The sequence below is a fragment of the Fundulus heteroclitus genome, unplaced genomic scaffold, assembly GCF_011125445.2.
Source record: "Fundulus heteroclitus isolate FHET01 unplaced genomic scaffold, MU-UCD_Fhet_4.1 scaffold_43, whole genome shotgun sequence".
NCBI classification, from domain to species: Eukaryota; Metazoa; Chordata; class Actinopteri; order Cyprinodontiformes; family Fundulidae; genus Fundulus; species Fundulus heteroclitus.
Window position 1 is genome coordinate 947,398 of NW_023396846.1, and position 10,803 is coordinate 958,200.

The window sequence follows — 10,803 nt, forward strand, 5'->3', positions numbered from 1 at the left end:
TACGTGGAATTAGAACCTTTAATGATGGCAAATGGAGATTATTAAACCATAAGAAACTATGCTGTTGCTGCTGAAAAGTGAGTTGGCGGCAGAGTAGCTGAAACAGGAGTGATATGAGAGTTATTTGACAGAGAATTACAGCTGTTTTCTCACACTTCACTCATTCAACACAAAAGGGCGAGTGTGTGTGTGTGTGTGGGGGGGGGTGCATTGATTACAAAAAACATTGAAAAGACACAGCAGGAAATAATGATGAAGTGTGCAAATATAGTTAAATCAGGTATGGTTAAGTTTTAAGTTTTTCTTATGTTTAATGGTACTCAATTAAAGCATTCATTGTCTATATTCAATATATGCAAGTAATGGTGGGATTGTGTGAGTTATTGAAATAACTGATATGTTCATCTTTTTGCCAGCATTGTTCACCCATAAGTCTAAAGATTATTTGATACTGATTGTCTTGTAGGTGTTTGATTTTTGCCAACCTCACTTTATATTGTTCATATAGGCTATATGTATATTTTCAGCTGAAGTAAAGGTACTGTTATTTAATTGAAATGTGCAGTAGCTCTAACAGTGTGGGGGGGGGGGTATATGAATGTAAAGTAAAATATATTAATTGAGCATTAGACCTGGAAGTGCCAAAATTTGATACAGAATAAATTATTGCTTTCAATATGTGTAGTTCTTTTATTATTCTTGTGGGTCTCTGACTATGGACACCTTTAAAGGCAAGGCAAATTTATTTATACAGCACATTTCAGTGCAGAGACAGTGCAAAGTGCTTTACATGATTAAAATATAGGAAAATAAAACAGAATAAAAGCAAGTAGGAATAAAATGTAGAAACAAAATAGAACATGGGAGAATAAAAATTAAAAGCAAAGATTAAAAACAGTTGGACTACAAAGCTGAGCTAATGATATTTGAGTAAAACAGTTTAACTAGAACAGTCAAAGGCAATCCTAAACAAATGTGTTTCTAATCTTGATTTAAAGGAACTCAGGCTTTCAGCACTTTTACAGTTTTCTGGAAGTTTGTTCCAGATCAGTGGAGCATAGGAACTAAATGCTGCTTCTCCATGTTTGGTTCTGGTTCTGGTTCTGCAGCGTAGGCTGGTGCCAGAAGACCTTAGTGGTCTGGAGGGTTGATGCACTGATAACAAATTTTGGAGCGTTCTGGATCAGCTGCAGCTGTCTGATCCACTTTTTAGGCAGACCTGTGAAAACACTGTTGCAGTAATCAATTCGACTAAACTATTTAATCTATAACTGAGTGCAACAGTAACATTCCTGACAGCGCAACATACAGTTGCCTCTAAAAGATTTTATGCGTCTCTTAGGTTATTAAAAAGCTGCTGTTGGCATGAAAATGAAGAGCAGAAAAACAATTTTTTTCAGAACTGAGAGCGTCCCCTCGTTGTGTTAGACAAGCTATGTGTGACTGAGAATTTTAAAATAAATCATCTGACGAACCCTAAAGCACTTTACACTGGTCACACATTCACACCCTGATGGTGGTGAGCTACATTGTACTCACAGCTGCCCTGGAGCAGACTAACAGAAGAGAAGCTGCACACAGTACTACTAACTGGTGCTAAATCTCACTTCAGGAAATTTAAATTAAATGGGAATAAAATTGGAACTCTGAAAGATGAACATGTCTCTCAGTTCTTCCTTTGCAGGAACCCTACTCTGAAATAAAAATTTGCTGTACAGCTATAAAATCCAAGACTTTGGTATTTTTTCAAGTAATCTGGCTAAATCAGTTTTATTTAAACTGAGTGATTTAAAATAAATTATTGCTGTAACTTGATTATTGTAGTAAAACATGTAGCTTGTTTTAATCTCAGGTTTTGGACAGGCGTAATGTAGCCTCAGTGTACATAAAACCACTTATGTACAATTATAATGACAAATAAATACTTTTCTTGTGTTTACAGATACCACTGTCTTCAAAGTTCTGGTTCAACACAGAAGAATATAGGATTTGGAATACATAAAGAGCTCAGAGAACCAGAGTGGCGATTTGATTTCAAACATGACATCAAGCGAAGAAAGTTTAGCTGATAGATTATTTAAAATGATTTATTTGGTGGATATGATTACCACTGGCATTGGACTTCCTTTCACTCTGATAGTGATAGTTGCAGTGTTTCTACAGGTGAGTTCAAAATGACAAATCTATTTTAGCAACAAAGAATGTACTAATTGACTTTGTGCTTACTCTTTAAACAATAGCTTTCTCTCATTTAAGGTCAAAGTGGCTTTTTCTTACCCTTAAAAATGACTGGTGTGTTTCAAACAGGAAATATTTTAAGTATTAATATTCTTGTGACATCAGTTACTTTTTTCTCTGTTTTCTTTCTTGCAGGTGAAAAAGAACCAGGGTTGCCCTATCTTTGTCATCAATCTTCTCTTTTCTGATCTCATTCAGTTCTGTGGCAGAATTGCAATGAATAAGGGTTATTATACAGGTTATGTCATCTTTTGCATTGGTCTATATGCCAGTCTTGGATTCATGGTCTGTATCTCCCTGGAAAGGTAAGCATATGGTTCCCTTTAATGCTTCTTTTACAATCCCACTAGTCTTTACCTGATACTCTCCATTGACTGAATATATATTTATGTTGTTACAGGTATTTGTTCATTGCCAAGCCACTGTTGTACAGAATCTGGAGAAACATCAAGACATCTGTGGTTGTCTGTGTCGTGGTTTGGGTTCTTCCTGTTCTTTTTTACCTAATCAGTTTTCTGCGTTTTTCTGTTAATCGCATTTTTTTCACCATCTTGTCATGTGTTTTCCTTCTGCCCATCCCCGTCTTCATCTTCTGCTTGGTTGGGACTATTAATACTCTTTCAGGAGCCCTCAGTGTCCCAGCAGATGAAAAACGACGAATTGCAGCCATTCAGGTTGCAGTGCTGCTAATTTACATTCTGTTTTTCCCGTACTTCATAGTTGAGAACCTGTTACAAAATATCAGTTTAGAAGTTTATATATATATATTTATTATAAGTTATGTTTTTCTGTCTCTTAGTCCCCTTGCAGACACAATTTTGTATTTGTTAAGTCGGAAAAGCTTCCTGGATAAGTTTCTGGCTTCACTCTGTTCTTGTGAAACATCTGACAGTCAGGAGATGAACACCAGGGATATTGAAAGCACGACTGTGGCAAATACTGAGACTGTGTAGATGTTCATATCTGGAGCCTCCACAACAATCAGTTTACTGTAACTGGTTTTAGTGCCGATTAGTAACATACTCTTTGGTAAAACGTTTCTTTAAAATCACCGGTCAGCAAATTTTCTGTGATCTAATGACAACAAAATGCAAGCAATCTGCTACTGAAACATTTTCATCTTTGTATTAATTTTCTTTGGGTTTTTTGGTCATTTTGTATTTATGTAAATCCCTCATAAGTTTCCTATGACAGGAATTGGTTTAATTATCAAATGAATTTTTTTATGTTCACTGTTATCTGTTCCCCTTAAACTATTGCAATTTTATGGTGGAACTGTTGACAGTATGATGAGTTACAGGAATTTGAAGCATTGTTATTTGAAATGTATTTGAAATAATGATGTTATTTGGTCTGACATCATTATTTCTTATATAATCAGCTACCAGTAAAGAACAAGAGACGTAATGGGAACCAAAGCATCTTATGTGAATTAAATGTATTTATGTCCATCATGTAGTGATGGAACCATCATCCTATCAGCTGTGTCTACTCCTCAGCCAGACCTCTGATCTGATCCTGCTGCTGCACTAATTAGAGTCAACTCTGCTCTCCTGTTCACATGCTTACTGCACGTGCCTCAGTCATCTACTCACCACCAGAACGTCTTGTTTCTCCTCATGTGCGCTCCGGCCTTGACACTCCCAGTTTCTGTGTGCTCAGGCTTTTGGACTTGGAATATCTGCTAGTGTTCAGCCCTCACTGACATACATTTCCATTGCCTATGTGCTGCTCAGTTCTGCCCTGTTCTCTGAGTTCCACCGGCTTACTCTGCCTGTTCTCATGGGTTATCGGCCTAAACCTTTTGTACCTTATCAGTTCATGCCTTCATCAATAAGTCTAAGTATGTCACTACCTGCTTATTCTAGTTCCCTGCTCATCCATGCCTGCATCATCAACCATTATTAATCTGTCAAATCTTGTTCTGCTTGCCTGCCTCAGCTACCCCAACTCATCCTCACAATAAACCTTTCTAAGCTGTATTCTGTTTTCGGCTGATATGTATGCATTTATTTATGTGTTTGGTGCATTTTGTTATGTGCACCTTGTTTTTATTCACTTTTTATAGATTAGAATTTCATTTTTATTGTACATCTATCACTTACACTTATCAAATGTCTTATGGAGGATACCCAAGAGACAATGCATGCTATCTATGGTGAGTTAGATAATTAAAGCATGAAAAAAATACGATAGAGGATTCCCTGTCATTTTTCTTTTCAGAGCTTTTCATGTTTTCAATTTCCTCTCAACAGAAGTTCGAAAAGAAGTAAAAAACAAAACAACTGGACTTGTTTTCCGAAGTTTGAAGACGTTTTGCTTCCTATCCAGAAAGTTTCTCAATTGAAAAAGTCTGGAGTAATGTGGAGTACCAAGATTTATACTACAGCCCAACAAAGGCCTTGTAATGGCTTAGATAACATGCAAATTCAACAGAAACAGGTCCACCCCTTAGTAATGGGTAGTCGTTAAAGTCATTAAGCCAGCAGATTGAACCGAAAGTGGTTCAAACCTCTGTAACGAGGAGTCGTTAGGGTTGTTATTGGCCTGGCTTAAAGGATCAATGTTTTGATCACTCGCATGAGGGTCAGGATTGAAGTGATGATTGGCCAAAATTAACCCTACAGCTGTGTTATAAATCTTTGAGAGTTGGAACCTAAGGCCTCCTCCTCTGTTTAAAGGAGAAGTCCGGTCAAAATCAGAATTCAAACTGCTTAAAGTACTTTAAATATCAAGTTATTACATACTGTTCAATAAATGATAAGCTTTTTTAATTAAGAGTCATTTTCTTTTAAAGGTCCTTTTATGTGGGGCCGCCATCTCGGTGAAAAACAGTACTGCCTCCTCCCAGATTGACGTTTTTTTTGCAGGATCGACTCTAGAGCATGTCCCAATTCCCTATTTGTCCCCTTGTAAATAACAATCTGTTTTCATGCCAAAATATTTTTTTAACCTCCTAAACAAAGATAGACATTGTATCAAGCATATAAATTTAAAGTAATACTAATTTTACATTTTAGAGACATAAAAAGACAACAAATAAGCATTCAAGTACGGTTTATGGGTTCTACAACGTTATAAGATGAGTATAAAACTCATCTTTAGAACCAATCTTTGCTCAAAATGATGATCTGCACCGCCTAATCTACTTTCAGCAGTTATCATCAGTTATTGCAACCGTAAACTGCAGAAAATACGGGCAGAGCGTCTCATTCTGAGTTTACTCTCTGCTCCTGTCAGGATGAGCTGCAGTGCGTTATGAGGCGGAGGGATATTTCAGCGTCACTTAGTTTAGAGCCCAAACAATCAACTACACTTTCACAAATAAGCCCAAAAAACTGTAACCCATATCTCGGGAAATTTCCAAGCGGCTTTAGAAAAAATAAGACTAAAGTCGCATAAAATAAGTGGGCTTCACAACAGTGAGCATGCTTTCTAAGTGTGTCTTATCCCTCCGCCGCTCTGGTCAGGTAAAGAAATGTTCCGCCAAATTCTACATTATAAAAAAGTAAAACATACCGAAAAGTTTCACTCTCATGTCATCTTGAAGGCATTCTTCTTTAAAATGTTGGCTACAGACGACGTGTTTTCTTACTGGCCAGAAGTTCGATGGCAAATCCTCTCTCTCCAAGTTGGCAATCCAACAAAAGATCCTGTGGTGGATCATGAATTGGAAAGGTAAAAAAATATATGTTTTTTCCACTTTTACCCGATGTATTGGAACATCCAACTGCCATGCATGTGGGCATTGTTGCTTCAACAATAGCTCTTGTGAATTTTAATGGTGAAGTTCTCTGGAAATCCGAAATAATTGTTGTTGATCGTAGCTGTGTACAACATTTCCTATCGAGATAGGTTGTAGAGTGCAGTGCCTTACCCAAACATTACGTCACAGGATGTTATGTCCAAATATGGGATACATATTTTATCATAACACACCTTTCTCTATTCAATCTGGATTCTGTAATCAATTAATTTCTCTCGATTGATCACTGGAGCGTGTTTCTTCTGTCAACCAATCACAGCTTTGGAAAGACAACATCACAGCTACGTAGCAACAGGGTCAACCACACCTCCTTACTAAAAATTCTGTCATTTCCTTACTCAGAGTCGCTCCCAGAAGCAATCTGAGAGGTTCATAAGCTAAGACTCCTTGGCAGGAATTTTTAGGCTAAGAATCGTTTTGAATACAGGCACAGATGGACAAACTCAAGAGACATATTAGATTATGCAAATGCTCCATTTATGCACAATCAGCCAAATTAATACTGTAAAAATTATGATTTTGTACATATTCTAGAATACACAAATGTTCTTATCTGAGGACTTCTTTAAAACATTGAACTAAATCATTGTCCTCTCATCTGGGGATAGAAATCACACAGTTTCAACAAAAATTATTTCTGCAAATCAAAATAACTAGGTGGACTGGAGCCCCGTCTATTCCAGCTAAATTATTAGGCAGCTGACACACAGAGAGGTTATCATGTCCATGTCCCTCCAAGCAGAGAGAAAGACCCCAGTAAAATAAATTCATATGGTTTGTCTTAGTTGTCTGTTCCTTTTTCTACTTTAAAGCTTGTTCAGTAGGCTCTTTGTTATGTGTTTTAATTGTAGCAGGGAAGGGGTTGAGAAAATCAATTAAAATAGCCTTGAATTATTGCGTCACAAAGTAATTTGATTAAATTAATCTGCCAATAAGTGAAAAGTGTTTAAAACAAATATAGTTCTAAGTAAGATGAAAAAAAAGGTCAGGAATAGATCTTCTGGAGGAGACCCACCTGACAGAAATAAAACATGGAAAACTCCAGTGAAATAGAAATAATCAGTTATACGCTGCATCGTACACATCTGGGCATAGGAGACGGTTGGTGATATTAATACCAAACCATGTCCCTTTCCAGACACTCAGTGAGTAAGGAAAGCAGATACTGTATGTATAACCTGGCAAGTCAGATTGATAATGTGTAGAACTTTCTAATGTGCATATTATCAATCTTGACCTGCTCCTTTCAAAAAATGTTTGGTTAAAGAAGGGACATTCAGCAGAACCTTCCCACATAGCAAAGTTTGGTTTTAGCCAATCACAGTATTTAATGGAAATGTAGGCACCAGGTGCCGTGAAAAACTACAAGTTGACGCTGGCCAGGACACTTCTGGCTGTTCTTCTCTCAAATAAGGCAATGTGGATTCAGACAATGCAGATGTGATTGGCACAAAACACTTTTTGTTCCAGGCTCAAATAGTTTAGGACAAAATGTGTTTGTGAACCCACAAATGCTGTGTCAATTCAGCTTGTAGGCAAGGTTAAGACTTATTTATGGATTAAGGGGAAATTAAAGGGAGCTTTAGTCTGCCTTTTGAGTATATCCACTTCATTATGCAGACTGTGAGTACTATCAGGAACTGTGGGATTTAAAAGAAAAAAAGAAAAGAGAAAGAAAACAGATAAAACAATCAAAAATAAAATATAAAACTTACACAGCTGTTCTATATAAATAGATATAAAACACTTGGAAATGAGAAGAGTTTTGTGATGAGTGAATGGGTGGGGGGACTGGTTGAGAACAGAACCAGAATCCCTATAACTATAAATAAGATGGACCTCTGAGTGTTTTTCTTCTTAGGATGAAAACTTTTTCCTGCAGTGTCTGAATCTGCAGTAACCCTTTAAGCCAGGGGTGTCAAACATACGGCCCGCGGGCCGGATCCGGCCCGCCGAACAATTTAGTCCGGCCCTGTGGCTAAATGCATTATCATTATATATATTTTTCCAGTGTCCTGTCTGGCAATGTGGCAATAAGATGCCACAAAGAGCTCATCAGATTTGACTTTCACAAGTGGACAAGATAAAAGGAAGAGAATGATAAAACAATTATTGAAAAAAACATGTACTTTGTTTAATTGAAAATATGCAGTTCCTATATTGTCCATGAGGGGCGCTGGGTTTTAATTAGCAGATTAAGCTTCAGGTGTGGAAAAATTCAAATCATTTCTTAATTTTTATCTGTTTGATGTATTTTGTCATGCAGGACAGTTTTTTTAAGTTCCAAAAAATTTGAATAAATGTTTTTCAACATTGTATAATCACTGTGATCAGTTCTTATGCATAATGCACAAGTAAATGTTTAACTGAATAAAAGTATTGTTGAAATTGCACATACTTTTCTTAAAAACGCTGAGGTTATTCATAATATATTGTGTAAAAGTGAAATTAACTTAATATAAAAATGAACAAGTCCACATTGATTAGTTCTATTTAATCTTGCAATGAGTTAACTCGTGTGGCCCTCATGAGATCAGATTAAGCTGAATGCGGCCCCTCAACCAAAATGAGTTTGACACCCCTGCTTTAAGCTATGGATTCCTTCAGAGAAGACGCCTTATTTTCCCTTACGGGGACCTACGGTGTGACTCCAGGAGGGAGTTAAAACTATTTCAGCACAAGCCTTTATTTTATCACCCAGTCAAGAATCAAAAACTTTAATCACGGATTGAAGGACATTTACCAAAAGAACAACTCCAAGGTTCAGGTTTCAATGTGAGGTTTTTGAGTCAATAAAATGTGATCAAAAAGGCTAAAATTTATTAAAGATTAAAAAGTTCAGATACAAAAAATGTCATAAAAAATGACAAAGTTTTAAAAAAAAGCCTCTTCTTTAGGTGCTTCTAAAAAGCATTTTGGTCCAGGGTTACGGATCTTCGGTCTCCCTCTCTGAATCTGTCTTTCCCCAAAGACCCTCAAAAAGCTGCAAAAAGCCAAAGAAACTGAAACGCTCTCTTCTAACAGTGCTATAAGCATATGTGTGTGAGTAACAACATGATTGACATATAAATAAGAGATTTAATACACAAATTACACTGTGAAGAAGAGAAGCTGAGTCTCTAAGGCGAGGACGAAGTGGCTGTTGGATTGTTTCACTGCAGGCCAGGGACGTGCAGGGGGGGGCGGAGGGGGCTTGAGCACCTGCCCCTTTGCCCCTTGATGCCCAAAGTGCCCTTTTGTCAGTGTTTTTTATTTTATTTTTTTGTATGTGTGTGTGTGTGTGTGTGTGTGCGTTTGTGTGTGTGCATGTCCAAAATAATAATAATTTAGATCTACTGTGCCACGGTTATTGTGGCATGGTAACATGATCCACATAACGTGCCTCACTCTTCCCTTCTTCTCCTCTTGCAGCTCAGCGGCTGCTGCTACCGCTGTCTGACTGCCTGCCCCTTTAAATGGACAGCACACGTGACTGTGCCTTTGTGCTTTTTTTTAAACTCCACTCTTGTTGTACTGCCTTAAATCCGCCTTCCCTTTTTCTGATTTCTAGCGCGTGTGTGCTTGCCTGTTTGCTCGGAGCGCAAGATTTAAATTTCGATTCATACAGGGATACTTCTGTTACCACAATTAATACTTGACAACAAAACTAGTCCCAGTTAAAAAACTAAATATTATCAGCACTAAAATAGGTGAAAGCTGCTGAGTGCAGTTCTATAAAGAAGCAGGAGAGAATGTTTGGATTTGTGGAATTTGAGAAATGTAAGTAACCAACGTTAAACTATCAAAATAGCATCTAATTCTTAAGTATAATGCATTTATCAGCAAAAATCTAATCTCTTTTATAAAACTAAATATTCTGTGCCAGGCAGGAGTTCTGAAGACAGCTGGAAAGATGGAAAAGCAAAGACTGTAGGCTATTAAAAAGTCAGATTCTTAGCCACAGCCCTTTAAAAAAGAAAAGGTGATATTTTACCAATATTTCGTTGTTTTTGTTGCTTTCATTGATTGCCGACCCTTTGAGGCAGTTCAGGCATAAATAGCAGGTGTTATTTCTTTTACATAATATACAGTATAAGAACACTATAGATGCCACCTAAACAACTGCTATATTTTGTTTAGACTAATTGGGATTCCACATAATAATAGTGCTATTTATTTCACAATTTCTACTTCTAGAATTAGAATAAAGACAAATAAAACCGAGAAACACCATTTACGTTGGTTTTATTGTACAAAGGTTTCAACACTGTCCATTAGTAAATTAGTACAAACCAGAGGCATAGCTAGACATTCTCATTATCAGGGGTTTAGCCCACAACATATTTCATCAATACGTAATTTGGTACACCAAAAAAGTAAAAATTATTTAATCTGTTGATGTGGTCGCAAAATTAATTTAATATATGCCTTTACATATCTTAAAGTTTAATCTGCTGTTCTTTAATAGTCATACTAGTATATGCCACTAGTATATTAATATGTTCTCATTTGAATGATGAAATGGACAACCACTCATGTAACAGATTAGTTTTGGGGTCACCAATCTTACTCAAAGTACAGTATTGGGTCCTCCATGCTCCTTATGTATTAAGATTTACAGCACATTTAAACATCGACAACTCACTATTGTTAAGCAAATAATTAGTTGTCTGAGAGGATGTAGGTAAGGAGAAGCTTTTATCTACGCTTAAGATATATGATGTAAGAAATGTGTTTGGAATGGTAAGATAAATTACATGAAATGAGTTACACAGAGCCCATTTCTTGTTGAAGTTTGAATTTAATATTTGAAATGCTGT